Consider the following 18291-nt stretch of genomic DNA (forward strand, 5'->3'; position numbering starts at 1 on the left):
TTGTCATTCAGATATTTTTATGATTAATTAATGCAAGGATTATTTCTTTCCAAGTTAATTTCCATTCCAATAATCATGTCTTCTTTTAATTCCCTTTCATGTGCCATGGATTCTTTATTTACAATGCGTGAGTAGTTTCATTACTTGATGGGGAGTTGATTAAAAGGAACTCTTGAGTTGGAAAGATTGAAAGAAAAATTTGTAATTGGGTTAAATGTTGGATTGCTATCCTGTCACTGACGCCAATCCCTTTAAACTAAGTGGGTTGCAACTTGTGAACAGATCTGGCATTTCCACTTGTTTGACTTTCTCTTACCTAGTAAGGGATAACCAAACAGAACAACTATTAATTATAAATTAATCTTACAATCACACCATCAATGATAGAGATTCTAACGAATCAATTCCCAGTCAAGGCCTTTTATTTTATTATTTAAATTTCCTCAAATTAAATCCCAATTTATTTAGCTCAACTCTTTTTGGAATATCTGATTAATAAAACAGCACACTTTTCTGCAACTCGTTGGGAGATGACCTGGGACTTAAACTCCCAGTAATTTTAATTTAAACTTTCTGTGACACATTTCTAAATTGATAGACAGATTCTCGGTGAGTTAAGAACTATACTTGCAACGTAACTATTTTAATAAATTTTTAATTCACCAGCTTCTGCATCTCCATCAATTTTTGGCACCGTTGCCGGGGAGTTGCAATAGAGTGCTTATTTTATTAATTAGAATTTATTTATTTGCATTTTATTTAATTTTGCTACTATGAGCTGCGTATTTCTTCCGTCAAATGACACGTTCACCTCCTGATCCGCGCTTGCTAATATTCGATCCTGAAATTGAAAGAACAATTTCACGAATAAGGCGAGAACAGCGTAGGTTAGTCCGCTCTGAGGGCGGATCTGAAAGTGAATCTGAGGAAGAAACCAGCCCCCGTTCTACTGATTCAGTTGTTTTACGTGCAGAAAATATGGCAGCTAGAAGGATTACCATTCATGAAGAAGGAGCTCCTGATTTTACACTGCAACCGTTTCAAGCGCATCATCCAGCGGTAGCTATGGATTTTGAAATAAAGACCGCACTGCTAAATTTGATGCCGAAGTTTCATGGCTTACCTGCTCAAGAGCCTATCAAGCACATGAGAGATTTCCAGGCAGCCTGTTCTACTGTCAGGCGTGATGGCGCTGATGAAACTTCAATTCTGCTGAAAGCTTTTCCGTTCTCTCTTGAGGGAAAAGCAAGAGAGTGGTACTACACTCAACCTCTAGCAAACGTATCCAACTGGGATACACTCAGAAAGGAGTTCCTGGAGAAATTCTTCCCATCTGAAGTTACTGATAAACTGAGGAAGGATATCTCTACAATTGTTCAGGATGACAATGATACTCTCTTTGAATACTGGGAGCGCTTCAATAATCTTCTGGAAGCATGCCCCCACCACATGATTGACAAGATCATGCTACTCAGCTATGTCGCACAAGGTATGAGGCCCCAAGATAAGACCACATTGGAAAGTGCCAGCAATGGGTCTATGAAGAAGTACAAGACCACTGATGAAGCTTGGCAATTGATCAGTGATTTAGCTGAATCTACTCGGAACCACAGACAGAAGCAAGGCCGTTCAAGGGCCATTGCAGAAGTATCTTCTGGTATAGAAACTGCTGCTCTAAATCGAAGCATCTGTGAAATGACCAACCTGCTTAAGCAAATGCAGTTAAATCAACAAGCTCAGCAAACTCAACCGCAGCAAAACCAACAACTAGTCCCACAAAGAATTTGCGGAATTTGTGCTGATTACAGCCATTACACGGATGAATGCCCGCAGCTCTAACAAGAAGACAACATGGTGGCATCTAATCACAATTTCTATGACCGCCCCAACCAAGGGTACAATCAAAGTGGAAATAATAACTGTTCATACCCTGACCGGGCTCCTCCAACTCGGCAAATCCATGAAGAGGTCCGACCTCGCCCTAAGGCCCACGCCTAAAAGTCGGACCTCGGACAATCAAGCAAGGGAAGGCCCATCAAAAGGAACGCAGCCCAAAACCTAAAGGCCGAAAGGACCTAGAAAGGGCGGTTCCACAAAGATAGGGATAAAACTCCCAAAAGATAAGATAAGATAAGAATATCTTATCCAGGGAAGATCACGACCAAACTACTATAAATACACTGGAGCACCCAGGTATTTCTACATTCTACATTCTACATATATCTGCTTGAACCCATGCTAACTTAAGCATCAGAGTGTCATTGCAGGTACAACCACCAACCACTCCACATATCAAGCTCGGGTCCCTGACCCCCACCTCGGGCCTCTCCAGACGACCGAGCTACACGTTTCAGGTAACCACCGGAACATTGGCGCCGTTGCCGGGGACCTGGAAGTCATCCCTCTACCATGGCGGACGACCCTCACAACAATGACCGCGCTGCATCTGAACAAGAGGAAGAAATTGACACCGGAGAACGTCCGGACAGCCCTCTATCACCACGCACTCCAGGAGGAAACAAACAGAATCGCCCAAAGACATCACTCCCAAACAAAGATCCACAAAATCCCGAAAAAGAAAGGAGCTCGGAAATTCTAGAAGCAGTCCAGGCACAACAAAACCGACTGAAACGACTTGAAGAGGACATAAAGAAACAGAAAGACACTGAACAAGATCTGAGGAGGGAGACTCGAAAGCGAAGAGAATTAGAAGAAAAACTGCGAAAAATAGAGGCCAACCTAAAAGGCCGGACAGAACGCGGCACCACCCCCGAAGGCAACCATGACCCCTTCACGCAAGAGATCATGAAGGAGAAAGTACCGCGAAACTTCAAACCACCCGATATGGATCTATACGACGGCACCACCGACCCAAGTCACCACCTCAGCAACTTCAGAAGCAGAATGTACCCAGTCGACGCCTCCGACGCAATTCGGTGCAAAGCCTTCCCCACCACTCTCACCAAGTCAGCCATGAAGTGGTTCGACAACCTGCCACCGAGATCAATCACCAGCTTCGAAGACCTGACCAGAAAATTCCTAACAAAGTTCTCTATTCAAAAGGACAAGACAAAACATGCCCCCAGCCTACTCGGGATCAAACAAGGTAACCAAGAAACCCTCCGAGAATACATGGAGCGATTCAACAAAGCCTGCCTGGACATACAACACTTACCCACTGAGGCGGCCATCATGGAACTAGCAAACGGCCTGAAAGAGGGACCGTTCAGCCAGTCCCTATCCAAACGATACCCGACCTCCCTATACGAGGTGCAGGAGCGGGCAGAAAAATATATCAACATGGAGGAAACCTCCCAGCTAAGAGACTCTTCTAGGAAGGAATCAACCTACCCACTTCGAGATCGAGATCGGGAACAAAAGAAGAAAGAAGAACCTAACCCGGACAAGCCACGGAAATACCACAACTACACCCCCCTCCGAGTCTCCCTGGTAGACGTCTACAGAGAAGTATGCCACACCGAAAAGATCCCCCCGCCCCAACCTCTAAAACACAAGAGAGCAGGGAGAGATCGGTCCGAGTACTGTGAATACCACAAACTCTACGGTCATTCTACCAACGACTGCCACGACCTAAAAAATGTTATAGAAAAGCTAGCCAGAGAAGGAAAACTCGACAGATACATAGCAGAGAAAGGAGAAGAAACCAGGAAAAGAAGGCGGGGGGATAACGAGGGTCGGGCCGAACAAACCCTGCAAACCCCCGAAAGGCACGTACACATGATAAATGGAGGTTTTGCAGGCGGTGGAACATCCAGATCCTCACGAAAAAGACACCTCAAAGAAGTCTATCATGTCCGAGAAGACAGTCCCCTGCCCGAATTACCTACTATCTCATTTACCCGAGAAGATGCTCAAGGGATAATACCCGGGCACGACGATCCAATGGTAATCACCATTATCCTAGCAAACGCCAACTTACACCGAACCCTGATCGACCAGGGAAGTTCAGCAGATATCCTGTTCAAAACGGCCTTTGACAAGCTCGGACTTGAAGAAAAAGAGCTAAAGGCTTATCCCACCGACCTATTTGGGCTAGGGGACACCCCGATCCATCCCTTAGGATACATCTCGTTACACACTACCTTCGGAAGGGGCGAGCAATCTAAAACATTAAACATCGACTACATTATAGTCGACGTCACTTCAGCATACAATGCCCTCATTGGGCGACCAACCCTAAACAGATTGGCAGCAATAGTCTCGACCCCACACCTCTGTATGAAGTTCCCTACCGCAAAAGGAATCGCCACCCTAAAAGGCGACCAAAAACTAGCGCGGCGCTGCTACAACGAAAGCCTGAGCCTAAAAGGGAAAGAGATCAACACAATAGAACTCGGACGAGTTCAAACCCGAGAAGATCTTCGGCCACAACCAGAGGGAGAAACCGAAAAAGTCCAGATCGGGAACACACCCGAAAAAGTAACAAACATAGGAGCAAACCTCAAAGCGGACCTAAAGGAGGAACTCATAACCCTCTTAAGGGAGAATTCCGACCTCTTCGCCTGGAAAGCCTCCGACATGCCAGGCATAAACCCCGACCTAATGTGCCATAAACTATCAGTATACCCGGGGTCCAGACCCGTCCAACAAAGACGCCGGAAGCTCGGACCCGAACGCATGCAAGCGATAGAAGAACAAGTACAAGCACTGCTAGATGCAGGGTTCATTAGGGAAGTAAAATACCCCCTATGGCTCGCAAACATGGAGGATGTGCGTCGATTACACGGATCTCAACAAAGCCTGCCCCAAAGACCCATATCCACTACCAAACATCGACGCCTTAGTAGACGCAGCCTCAGGCTACAGATATCTCTCCTTCATGGACGCATACTCGGGATACAATCAAATCCCGATGTACGGACCCGACCAAGAAAAGACCTCGTTCATAACCCCAAGGGCAAACTACTGCTACGTAGTAATGCCCTTCGGACTGAAGAACGCAGGGGCAACCTACCAGAGGCTAATGAACAAAGTGTTCTCAGAGCACATCGGACTACAGCTGGAGGTGTACGTCGACGACATGCTGGTAAAGACACAAGAAGACAGAAACTTGCTGACCGACCTCCTCAGTGTCTTCGGCACCCTCAGAAAACACAACATGAGACTTAACCCGACAAAGTGCACCTTCGCCGCAGAAGCCGGAAAGTTCTTAGGCTTCATGCTGACTCAAAGGGGCATCGAAGCGAACCCGGACAAATGCCAAGCGATACTCAACATGAAGAGCCCGACGTGTGTCAAAGAAGTACAGCAACTAAATGGAAGGCTAGCCGCCCTATCAAGATTCTTGGCAGGATCAGCGATAAAATCACTACCTCTCTACTCGCTCCTAAAGAAAGGGAAGCCCTTCTCATGGACCCCGGAGTGCGAAAAAGCCTTCCAAGAATTCAAAGAATTCCTCGCACAGCCACCAATCCTAACCCGACCTTTAAAGGGAGAAGAACTCGTACTATACCTCTCGGTTGGAAATCAAGCAGTCGCTTCAGCGTTAATACGAGAAAATGACCAAGGACAACGCCCCATATACTTTGTAAGCAAGGCACTACAAGGGGCCGAATTAAACTATCAGAAGATAGAAAAATTCGCCTACGCCCTAGTGTTCACAGCTCGGAGGCTCCGTCCCTACTTTCAAGCCCACACCATCGAAGTCCGGACAAACCAACCCATGAGATATATCCTGCAAAAAACAGACCTGGCAGGACGAATACTGCAATGGGCGGTGGAACTGTCCGAGTTCGACCTCCACTATGAAGCCCGGACTGCTATAAAATCTCAGTATCTAGCCGACTTCATCGCAGAATACACTGAGACCCCTGGAACCCCACTCTCATGGAACCTGTATGTCGACGGGTCCTCAAACAAAACTGGAAGCGGAGCCGGGGTTATACTCGAAAGCGACCAAGGAACGCGGATAGAACTATCCCTAAAATTCGAGTTCCAGGCTTCGAACAACCAAGCCGAATACGAGGCCCTACTAGCAGGCCTAAAGCTAGCCGAAGAGGTCGGAGCCCAGAGAATCGCAATCTTCAGCGACTCCCAGGTCGTCACATCACAAGTAAATGGGAGCTACCAGGCCAAAGACCCAACTATGAAAAAATACCTGGATCAAACACAAGCACAATTACGCCACTTTTCAGAAATACAGATCCAGCACATACCTCGGGAACAAAACGCCCGGGCAGACGCCCTCTCAAAGCTCGCCAGCACCAAACCCGGAGGCAACAACAGAAGCCTCCTCCAGGAAACCTTACAATCTCCCTCCGTGCTAAGAGAGGAGGAAACACTAAATATATCCAACCAAAAGCAAGGATGGATGACCCCCATACTCAACTACCTGAAGTCGGGAACTCTCCCCACCGAGAGAAAGGAAGCCAAAAGACTCACAAAAAACGCCCAGAATTATACACTAGTTCACGACGTGTTATACAGAAGAGGATTCTCAAACCCCCTCCTTAGGTGCGTCCCGACCTCAGACACAAAGAGCGTCCTCGAAGAAGCCCACGGAGGCATGTGTGGGAACCATCTCGGAGCTCGGGCATTATCCAAAAAAATAGTCCGAGCCGGGTTCTACTGGCCAACCTTGCAAAGAGATGCAACGGAATTTGTGAAAATATGCCCCCCCTGCCAAAAACACGCCAATTTTCACAAAGCACCACCCGAAGACCTTATCAGCATCACCGCACCATGGCCCTTCGCAAAATGGGGACTTGACCTACTCGGCCCATTCCCCCAAGGACCGGGGCAAGTCAAATACCTCATAGTAGGGGTCGACTACTTCACAAAGTGGATCGAAGCTGAACCCTTAGCCACCATCACGGCTCAGAAAAGTCGCAAATTCCTATACAAAAATATTGTCACAAGGTTCGGAGTCCCCTACTCCATCACAACGGACAATGGAACGCAGTTCACGGACACGAGTTTTCAGAACTTGGTGGCCGAACTAAAAATCAAACAGCAATTCACCTCGGTCGAGCACCCACAAGCCAATGGACAAGCAGAGGCTGCAAATAAGGTCATCTTGGCCGGGTTAAAACGGAGACTCCAAGAAGCCAAAGGGGCATGGGCCGAAGAGCTTCCCCAGGTGCTATGGGCATATCGGACGACTCCACACTCTACAACGGGAGAATCGCCATTCCGACTAGCCTATGGGATGGAGGCAATGATTCCTATCGAAATAGAGGAAGGGTCACCTAGAACCATCTTCTACAACGAAAAAGATAACCCGCAGGCACAAAGGGAAGAACTCGACCTCCTCCCCGAGGTCCGAGAAAGAGCCCGAATCCAAGAAGAAGCCTTAAAACGGCGAACGGCACTCAGATACAATCAGAAAGTTATAAAGCGAAGCTTCTCCATTCACGACCTGATTCTAATCCGAAATGATATCGGAACACAAAAGTCGAGAGAAGGAAAGCTAGCTGCAAATTGGAAAGGACCCTACAAGGTAACAGAAGTCTTAGGGACAGGCTACTACAAAATATCCGACCTAGAAGGCAATGAGCTGCCCAGGGCCTGGCACGCCTGTAATCTAAGACGGTACTACAGCTAGAAAGATTTAACCCGAGGTGTACTCTTTTTTCCTACAAGGGTTTTTTAATGAGACACCCGGTTAAATAAGACACCCGACCTAGTCAAGGGTAAACACTCTGTAAATATTCTTTCTTTTTCAATACTAATCAAATTTTTCTATTTTCTTTTCTCCTTCCTCATGACGGAACAAACCCTAGAAAGTACCCCGCCAAGGCGCATTAATTTATGCTCGGCAAAACGCAAAAAATTATTTGCCAAGAGACCACACAAGGTCGGCAAAGATAAAGCGACGAGGTTCAAATTAATGTGAGAAGTTATAAAGCAACTCTGAAAAAGGCTCAAAAAGCCAAATAAAAAGAGGTTACAAAAATAACTTAAAAGGCCGACCAACGACAAGGTCGGACCCAACAAAAGGAGGTACTTGAACGCCCGAGGTCCGAGAAAACGACCGGATCCAAAAAAGAAGCCTTAAAACGGCGAAACCCAAGATTTCGAAAACGCTTACTAAAAAGTTGCTATACAAAAGCAACTAAAAAGTACAAGCGAAGAAAACGAAATCAAGAGAAGGGTAAAACAAAAGTTTCAAAGCGCTAGCTAAAAAGTTGTTATCCAAAAACAACTAAAAGGCATAAAAGCGGAACGAAAGTCAAAGGCGCAAACAAAAGTTTCAAAGCGCTAGCTAAAAAGTTGTTATCCAAAAACAACTAAAAGGCATAAAAGCGGAACGAAAGTCAAAGGCGCAAACAAAAGTTTCAAAGCGCTAGCTAAAAAGTTGTTATCCAAAAACAACTAAAAAGCATAAAAGCGGAACGAAAGACAAAGGCGCAAACAAAAGTTTCAAAGCGCTAGCTAAAAAGTTGTTATCCAAAAACAACTAAAAAGCATAAAAGCGGAACGAAAGACAAAGGCTCAAACAAGGGTAAAACAAAAGTTCAAAACGCTAGCTAAAAAGTTGTTATCTAAAAAACAACTAAAAAGCATAAAAGCGGAACATCATCCAAAAAGTCAAAGCAAAACACCGCATAATAAGCTAAAAAGTTACTACAAGTAGCTAAAAAGCGACCAAAGCGTTCACAGAAGCCATCCAAAAACAAAAAGAGCCCACAGGCCGGGTAAAGAACCAAAGTAAAAGATTACAGAGGATCAAGGTCCTTTCCGGATTCCACATCAGTAGAAGGCTGCGGAGGAAGAACCATAGAAATCGGGACAGCCTTAACAGCACCATCATCTCGGTTTGAAACCTCCACACCAGCTCCACCCCCGGCCAAAGGTGAAGTCGGGTTCGCAACCGGAACATTAAGGTCGGACACCGGAACCTCATCCTCGTTGGGAGCAGGAATAATCTTTCCCTCCACAACAACGTTATCCGTACTAAACAAACTCAGATCCAGGTCAGGAGCAAGAACCCGGACCTGATCCTTCAAATTTCCAAACATAGCATCCATACCCCTGGCCACATGACCCTCTAGCTCGTAAAAATCATCCCGAGCAGATTGCAACTTCTCCTTCGTATCCACAAGCTTGGCGTATACCCGAGTATAATTCTCCGTCGCCGCCTTCGCCATCTCCTCAGATGCTTTCGCTGCCGCCACAGCCGCAGTAGCTTTAGCTTTCTCTTTCTCCAGAGAGGCCTCCAGCTCAGTAATCCTAGCAGCCTTCAGCTCACTAAACCTCTCAAACTCAGACTGAGCCTTCTCAAGTCGGGAGCTGGTCGCACCAATAGGGGATTTCTTGAACTCCCGGGCAATAGCAGCATGAAGACTGGCCATCCGAACACAACTCCGCGCCATATATTGAAAATGGTGCTCCATAGACACGTCATCAGTAGAAATAAAAGTCTGAGGGAGAATATGCTGTTCAATCCAACCAAGAGCATCGAAATCCTTATCGTTAAAACCCGCAAGCTCTTGAGAGGTCTTCTGCTTCTTGGGAGGAGGACCCAAGAACGGGGGAGGAGAAGAGGTAGCAGGCCCGGAGGTCGGGGGGTCTTGATTTATAGCTCGGAACTGGGGAGTCGGAATAGTCTTCGACCGAGTCTGAACACCCACAGTAGTCTTCTGCGGAGAAGATCGGGCAGAACCCTCCTCAGCCTCAATATTTCGAGCAACCGCAGATTTTTTCGCCCGACGAAGGAACTTCATGGAATCCGCCTGGGAGGACATCTCTGCAGAAACAAAAGAAAAACGATCACCATAACAGAAAACCCACCAAAACAAGCAAAACAAAAATACTAAAAAGATGAAATCTCGGAGAGGTCGGGAACTACCTAACTCGGAACGGAGAAGGCTTGGATCTCCCAACATTTTCTTCGTGTCCAAGTGAGGTGCCCGACCCCATAAACTGCTCACCACACCCACAAAAGCCTGCTCCACCTCATCTAGACTCTCAAAGGTATACTTAACAGACACTACATTCTCCTGCCAACAAAGAGGAAAAGAAGGCTCCCCACTCTCATCTAGAAAGAAAGGTCGGACATCTCCAGTAGCCCGGACCTTGAAATAAAAGTTCTTAAAATCATGAAAGGACTCATCATACAGGGTACAAAACTTCTTTCCCTGGTTAGCCCTAAAAGAAACCCAAGATACCTTCCCTCCACCCGACCCCGGCTTCGTCAACACAAATAAGTAGGAAAAAAGAGAAATAGAGGGAGCGACGCCCAAAAACTGACACAAAAGTTGAAACAGCTTTAAAAACGCCCAAGAATTTGGATGGAGCTGCGTAGGGGCAAGGTTACAAGACCACAACACCTCGGACTCCAGGTCAGTAAAAGGAAGTCGGACACTCAGCTTAGAGAAAAAACAATCATAAGCATAAAAGAATAGCTTCTCGGAACTATCTAAAGGCGGGAAGCAAACTCTCTCCTCGGACTCCGGGGCTACTAGTTCATAATCCCTCTCAGACTCTCTATTCTCACATATGCTACAGTGCCTACGGAACCTAGCCAAATATTCAGAATCTACCACAGAAGGGACTTTTAGAGGAAGAGGGTCTACCCAACCAAGACCACTTGGAATCTTGGTCGACATCGCCTGAAGAACCTTTCGAGACATAAAACTCTTACCTACAAAGAAGAAATACAAAAGCAAGCAAAATCACATAAAGCAGACAGCAAAAAAACCCGTTCAGCCAGGCAAGAAACAAAAACCCGGAACAAAGTACTAGAAAAACAAAAAGAGCCCCCCCCCATATACAAACAAAGCAAATGGCGGCGCCTCTTTTCGGGGCAACCCAGGCATAAAGAAACAAACAAGAGCCACACAAAGAACAGAAGCATATGATCACAAGAAAATAGAAACAGGAGAACAAACCTGGAAAACGAAGGCGAAAAGCTCCGAAGCAAGGAGAACGAAGCGACGGTGCAGAGGAAACCACGGAAAGACACACGGAAAAGATTCGGGGAAGAAGAAACAAAGAAATAAAAGCGGCGCTCGAAAAAGGAGAATGGCGAAACTTAGAAAAACAGGAAAGGAACAGAATAAACGAAGAAAAAGGAAGGGAGCAAATAAATAATGCCTCCACAGAGCCCGAACGGAAATCGAGGAGAAACGGTAGAATGCAATAAATGCAGAAACGGCCATTTTTGAAATTTGAAAAACTACCATACCCGAGCTCGACCTCCCAAAAAGGACGAACTCGGGCAGGGGCACTGTTCATACCCTGACCGGGCTCCTCCAACTCGGCAAATCCATGAAGAGGTCCGACCTCGCCCTAAGGCCCACGCCTAAAAGTCGGACCTCGGACAATCAAGCAAGGGAAGGCCCATCAAAAGGAACGCAGCCCAAAACCTAAAGGCCGAAAGGACCTAGAAAGGGCGGTTCCACAAAGATAGGGATAAAACTCCCAAAAGATAAGATAAGATAAGAATATCTTATCCAGGGAAGATCACGATCAAACTACTATAAATACACTGGAGCACCCAGGTATTTCTACATTCTACATTCTACATATATCTGCTTGAACCCATGCTAACTTAAGCATCGGAGTGTCATTGCAGGTACAACCACCAACCACTCCACATATCAAGCTCGGGTCCCTGACCCCCACCTCGGGCCTCTCCAGACGACCGAGCTACACGTTTCAGGTAACCACCGGAACAATAACCATGGATGGCAGGACAATTCAAACCAGAATTGGAGGGACAACAATAATAGGGGAGGCAGAGATAATCAAGAAAATCAGAGGTGGAATAATTACAATAACAGGCAGCAAAATCAACCTTACCGAGTACCTCACCTGAGGCAAAACCAAGGACCACCGAACAATCAGCAGCAAACCCCCCAAATTACTCATTCTTCTGTATCTTCTAATGAAGAATTATTACAAGCTTTTGAGAAAAGACAACTGGCCATGGAAAATACCATTGTGAACAGTATTAACGCCAGTCTGAAGGTTTCACCTCTACTCTGCAAGCTTTTATGACACAACTTGGTTTAGCACAAAATTCCAATAACCAACCTTCAAGCACCACTGGAATCCCCTCTCAACCATTACCCAATCCAAAGGGAGGCATTAATGCCATCACCCTGAGGTCCGGAACCACACTGCAGGAGAGGAATCAGGAGGAACCAAGCTCACCAGAATACGCCTCAGCTGAAGAGGTGGTAGAAATCGAAGATGTTGGAGAGGAAGAGGATATACAGGGTATAGCTGAAGAAGAGATAGCTCCACCACAGGAAGAAGCACAAAAAGGTGCAGTCACCACAGAAAACACTACTCCTATTCCATTTCCACAACTTTCAAGGAAGCCTAGGAAGCAGCTGGAACCTGATCCTAAAATAGTAGAAATATTCAAAAAGGTTGAGGTAACTGTTCCCCTTTTTGATGTTATTCAGCAAGTACCTAAATATGCAAAGTTTCTAAAAGACTTATGTATCCATAAAGATAAAATTAATGAATTAGAAACTATTCCTTTAGGTAGTTCTATATCTGCTTTAATGTGAGGATTACCTGAGAAATGTAGTGATCCAGGTCCTTGCATAGTTAGTTGTACTATTGGTGGTGTAGTAATTTATGATTGCATGTGTGATTTAGGAGCATGTGTCAGTATAATGTCTTTGTCTATATATGATGTTTTAAGGCTCCCTCCCTTAAAAAGGTCGGCAGCTCATTTTGTGTTAGCAGATAAAAGCATTATTACAGTTGCTGGAGTTGCTGAAGATGTTTTGGTGAACATTAAAGGGCTCACATTTCCTACTGATTTCTATATCTTGGAGATGCCCCATAATGATTCAGATAAGCCATCATCAATCCTACTTGGAAGACCATTCCTGAAGACATCAAAATTCAAATTGGATGCTTTTTCAGGGACATACTCCTTTGAAATAGATGGCCGCATAGTAATCTTCAATCTGAATGGAGTCATTGACAACCCCCCAGAAGATCGTTCTATCTTCCAGTGTGATGTCATAGACGAAAGTGTGGCTGAAGTTCAAAAGGAAGAGTTTGAAGAGAGGCACACTGGACAAGGTCCAAGTGTGGGGACCCTCTTAACTGATAATGAGGACACTTCACCATTTTCACAAGCCCCAGATAACCCAGAGCCTGTCCATGATCAAAAGTTAGAATTGAAACCTCTCCCTCCACATCTCAAATATGCTTACCTTGAGGATGAGCAGAAGTTTTTGGTTATTATTGCAAGAGAACTGACTTCTCAACAAGAAGAACAGCTACTTGATGTGTTGAGGAAGCATAAGAAGGCAATAGGGTGAAGTTTGGCAGACATACTGGGAATCAACCCTCAAATATGCGAGCACAGAATATTTTTAGAAGAGGGAGCAAGACCTGTCCGTCAACCACAAAGAAGATTGAATCCTACCATCTTGGAAGTTGTCAAAAAGGAAGTGACCAGACTATTGGAGGCTGGTATCATATATCCCATTTCAGACAGTGAATGGGTAAGCCCAGTGCAAGTGGTGCCCAAGAAGTTCGGAGTCACTACAGTGAAAAACGAGCATGGAGAGCTCATAGCAACCAGAGTTCAGAATGCTTGGAGAGTCTGCATTGATTACAGGCGTCTCAACCAAGCTACTCGTAAGGATCACTATCCACTTCCATTCATTGATCAAATGTTGGATCGCCTGTCAGGTAAATCGCATTATTGCTTTTTAGATGGTTATACAGGTTATTTCCAGATTCATATAGCTCCTGAGGATCAGGAAAAGACTACTTTTACATGTCCTTTTGGGACCTATGCTTATAAGAGAATGCCCTTTGGCTTGTGCAATGCACCAACTACTTTCCAAAGGTACATGATGGACGATTTTAGCGTTTATGGTGATTCTTTTAACCTTTGCTTAGATGGATTATCTAGAGTATTAGATAGATGTATTAATACAAACCTTGTATTGAATTTCGAAAAATGCCACTTTATGGTAAAGCAAGGGATTGTATTGGGACATGTGGTATCTAATAATGGCATTTCTGTAGACCCAGCAAAGGTGAATGTTATTTCTAGTCTACCTTACCCCTCTTCTGTGAGGGAAGTCCGTTCGTTCCTTGGCCATGTAGGTTTCTACAGGAGATTTATTAAGGATTTTAGTAAGGTGGCACTTCCCTTATCCAGATTACTACAAAAGGATATTGAGTTTGAGTTCAGTGAGGAGTGCAAATAAGTATTTGATAAGCTAAAGACTGCTCTAACTCAAGCTCCAATTGTGAGAGGACCCGACTGGAACCAGCCATTTGAAATCATGTGCGATGCTTCCAACCATGCAGTAGGAGCAGCGCTGGCTCAGCGTGAAGGTAAGAATCCTTTTGTTATTGCCTATGCGTCTAAGACTTTAGACACTGCCCAGTCTAATTATACTACTACTGAGAAAGAACTACTTGCTATTGTTTTTGCTCTGGATAAATTCCGGGCTTATTTACTTGGTACTAGAGTAGTAGTGTATTCGGACCATGCAGCTCTAAAGTATCTATTGGCTAAAAAGGAATCCAGACCAAGACTTATACGTTGGATACTGCTGTTACAAGAATTTGATTTAGAAATCAAGGATAGGAGTGGTAATCAAAATTTAGTTGCAGACCACTTGAGTCGCCTTGAACATATTAAGGATGATTCTACTCCTATAGATGATAATTTTCCTTTTGACAACCTGCAAGCAGTATCTGAGGTAGTCCCTTGGTATGCACCTGTTGCTAATTATTTAGTTAGCCGCACATTTCCTCCACATTTTTCTAAACATCAAAGAGACAAGCTGAAAAGCGAGTCTAAATATTATATATGGGATGACCCATATTTATGGAGATGTGGCGCTGACCAGATAATTAGACGTTGTGTACCTCAATCAGAATTTCAGTCCATTTTAGAGGCCTGTCACTCATCTGAAAGTGGAGGACATTTTGGCCCTCAACGAACAGCTAGAAAGATCTTAGACTGTGGATTCTGGTGGCCTACTCTTTTTAGAGATGCTGCTGAGTTTTGTAAATCTTGTCACCCATGCCAGAAATTTGGTAACATATCCAAGAGGGATGAGATGCCTCAACAATATATGCTCTTTTGTGAAATTTTTGATGTTTGGGGCATTGACTTCATGGGTCCATTTCCAAATTTTAGTGGATATTTTTATATATTGTTAGCTGTAGATTATGTTTCCAAATGGGTGGAAGCAATTCCTACCCGCACTGATGATGCTAACACTGTTGTTTCCTTTGTGAGAAACCATATTATATGCCGCTTTGGATCACCACGAGCGATCGTGAGCGATCAAGGCACCCATTTTTGTAACAGGAGACTAACAGGATTGATGAAGAAGCATGGGATAATCCATAAAGATGCAACAGCTTACCATCCCCAAACTAATGGGCAGGCCGAGGTGTCAAACAGAGAAATTAAACGTATCTTGCAAAAGATAGTAAAGCCTCACAGAAAAGACTGGAGCACCAGACTACAAGATGCACTGTGGGCATATAAAACAGCATACAAGACACCCATTGGGATGAGTCCCTTCCGCTTAGTTTATGGAAAAGCTTGTCATTTCCCAGTTGAAATCGAACACAGAGCCTTCTGGGCAGTTAAAGAGTGCAACATGGGGATTGAGGATGCTGGAGCTGAAAGAAAGTTACAACTGCAGGAACTGGAGAACCTTCGCCTAGAAGCTTATGAGAACTCCAGAATATACAAGGAAAAGATGAAAGTTGTGCATGATCAAAACATCAAGAAGAGAGAGTTCCAACCTGGAGATTTTGTTCTCCTTTGCAAATCTCGACTGAGGCTCATGCCCGGTAAGTTAAGATCAAAATGGGAAGGTCCATACAGAATAGAGAAGGCTGAACCGTACGGAGTTTATCACCTAAGCCATCCTTCCAGTTCTGAACTTATTAAGCTTAATGGACACCGCCTGAAGCTATACCATGGTGAGAAGGTGCAGAAGAGCAAGGAGCTTGAGATCTTCCGCTTGGAAGATCCCTACATAGCAACAGATTGAGCTAGTGGAGCGTCCAACTTACGGACGTTAAAGCAAAGTGCTTGGTGGGAGACAACCCACCGCGGTATGATCGTTCTTTTCTTCACTTTTAGTTTTCCTTCTTTAAATAACTCTTCTCTTTATTAATGCTTTCGTGTTCTTTCAATTACATGTCTTTATCTTTCTTTAAAAATAAATAAATAAATAAATAAATATTTTTTGCCGCGCGACGCGATCGCACAAGGGACGCGTCCGCGTGGCAGGGGGAGTGAAGAAAAATAAAATGAACAGAAAGTTACGCAGGAGCAGCGCTGGAATCGTGCCAAAGGCCAATTTACTCCACGCGGCCGCGTCACTGACGCGACCCCGTCACATGGAAATCGTGGCCTCCCACGCGACCGCGTGCCCTGCATTTTCGACGTAAAAAGGGTGCACAATGCTATATTGTGCGAGAGTGGTGCTGGATTGGTGCTAGAAGCACAATCCTTGTCACGCGACCGCGTCGCCGACGCGGCCGCGTCACATAATTTCTGATGCACAGTCACGTGATCGCTTGACCTACGCGATCGCGTCACCTTAATTTGGCAATTGAATTATATTGAACAGAGAGTTGTGCTGGAGCGAGGCTGCACTCGCGCCAGCAGCACAACGTAGGTCACGCGATCGCGTGACCGACGCGATCGCGCCCCCCTTCCTGACATGCATCTACGCGAACACGTCGCCGACACGGCCGCGTCGTATGCGCCGCACAGCTCAACCCAGTAAGCCACATTATCTTATCTTTTTCTCCTCCAAACCCTACTTTTTCTTTTCCCCCCTTCTTCCTTCTTTCTCCCTTTCCCCTTCTACCTCACATTTCACTCTCTCTCTCTCTCTCACCACCATTAACAAGGTTTTACCTTCTTCTTCCTTCTTCTCTTTTCTATCATTCTTATTATATTATTTATATATATTATTATTTTCTTTTTCTTTTCTTTTTCTTTTCAAATCTTTATTTTTCTTTCTTCTTCTTTTTCCTTTTACATGGTGTTAGAAACCTTTTGAGTCATCATTCCTCATTATATGCTTGTGGATTATTGCAAATTGTTTGACAATTATTTTTCTCCTATTTAAGGGATTGCGTGCATGTTCAATTTCACACTTTTTATATCTTGTTTACCATGCATGCCATGTGTTTGTGAAAAAGCCCATATAGCACTATGCACTTTTCTACATTACTTTACTCTACTCTGCAATGCTTGCTTTTCAAAAATTTCCTTTCATATTTTATTAATTCAATTTAATTGTCAATACAAACGTGATAGTTAGTTTGTTACAAAAGGTAACCTAACTTGGACATTGAATGTTTGATATATGCTACTCATGCCCTTGCCTGCATGCCAATAAACCTCTTGCATTCCATTGTCCTCCATGCACTTGCTATATTTCCTTTGATGAGCTTTTCACATGTAATCTGGACCATGTGTTCATGCCATTTATCTTTATTGTGCATTGACTATCACTTACAATACCCTCTTTCTTGCTCTATCCCTTTGAATTCAATTTCCTTTCTCTTCCCTTCTTTCAGGATTGCCACCAAGAAAGGAAAAGAGAAAGCTACTTCCAAACCACCTGCAAGAAGAGGAACTAAAAGAGCATTAGTGGCAGAGCCTTCTTCAACCGCAGTCAAGCCCTCAACAAAAAGAGTTAAGAGGATAATAAAGGTTGACGACAAAGAGAAAGCCTTTCCAGCAAAGGACACTGCGCGATTTCCCAATCGCTACTATGAGCAGATGTTCCATATCCTAGCAGAAAGGAACTATAACAATGAATACCTTCTCATCCTCCCGCCTAATATTGCCACCTTTGTTGAGCCACAAATTGAGCGAAGATAATGGGGTTTTCTACGGAGACAGCCAAGGCAGGTCAATCTTTCTTGGGTAGTTGAGTTCTACTCCAACTTCTACATACCAACCCTGCAGTCTGTTTATGTCGGCAGAAGCAAGTCCCCATTACAGAAGAGGCCATTCAGCAAGTTCTGAGTCTTCCCCCTATTCCAGCAGGAATGGACGCTTTTCAAGAAGCCACCCTTCAGCGCCAGCGATACCAATTTGACTGGGACTCCGTTCTCAGAGTCATTGCTTTACCTGGCAGCCGTTGGATCTACGGATACCACCGCAACCGCCCTAAGGGAATCTTGGCTTTCGCACTTACTTTGGAGGCTCGCGTATGGGCACAGATCATGTCCCATTACGTCTTCCTGAGCACTCATGAGTCCTCCTTCACTGCGGACACGGATGTTCTACTATGGTGCATCCTTACAGACCAACCTTTGGATCTCTCAAGACACATCCGGCATGCT

General features: G+C 44.8%; 1 non-coding gene across 1 annotated transcript; it reads right to left on the reverse strand.

The window, feature by feature from the left end:
* Positions 1 to 1347: 1347 nt before the first annotated feature.
* On the reverse strand, positions 1348 to 1455 carry LOC130952879 (small nucleolar RNA R71). Its single transcript, XR_009075054.1, has one exon. It is a non-coding gene; the product is annotated as a small nucleolar RNA R71 (small nucleolar RNA).
* Between the last annotated feature and the right edge of the window lie 16836 nt (positions 1456 to 18291).

Source organism: Arachis stenosperma, chromosome 9 (assembly GCF_014773155.1).
Source record: "Arachis stenosperma cultivar V10309 chromosome 9, arast.V10309.gnm1.PFL2, whole genome shotgun sequence".
NCBI classification, from domain to species: domain Eukaryota; kingdom Viridiplantae; phylum Streptophyta; class Magnoliopsida; order Fabales; family Fabaceae; genus Arachis; species Arachis stenosperma.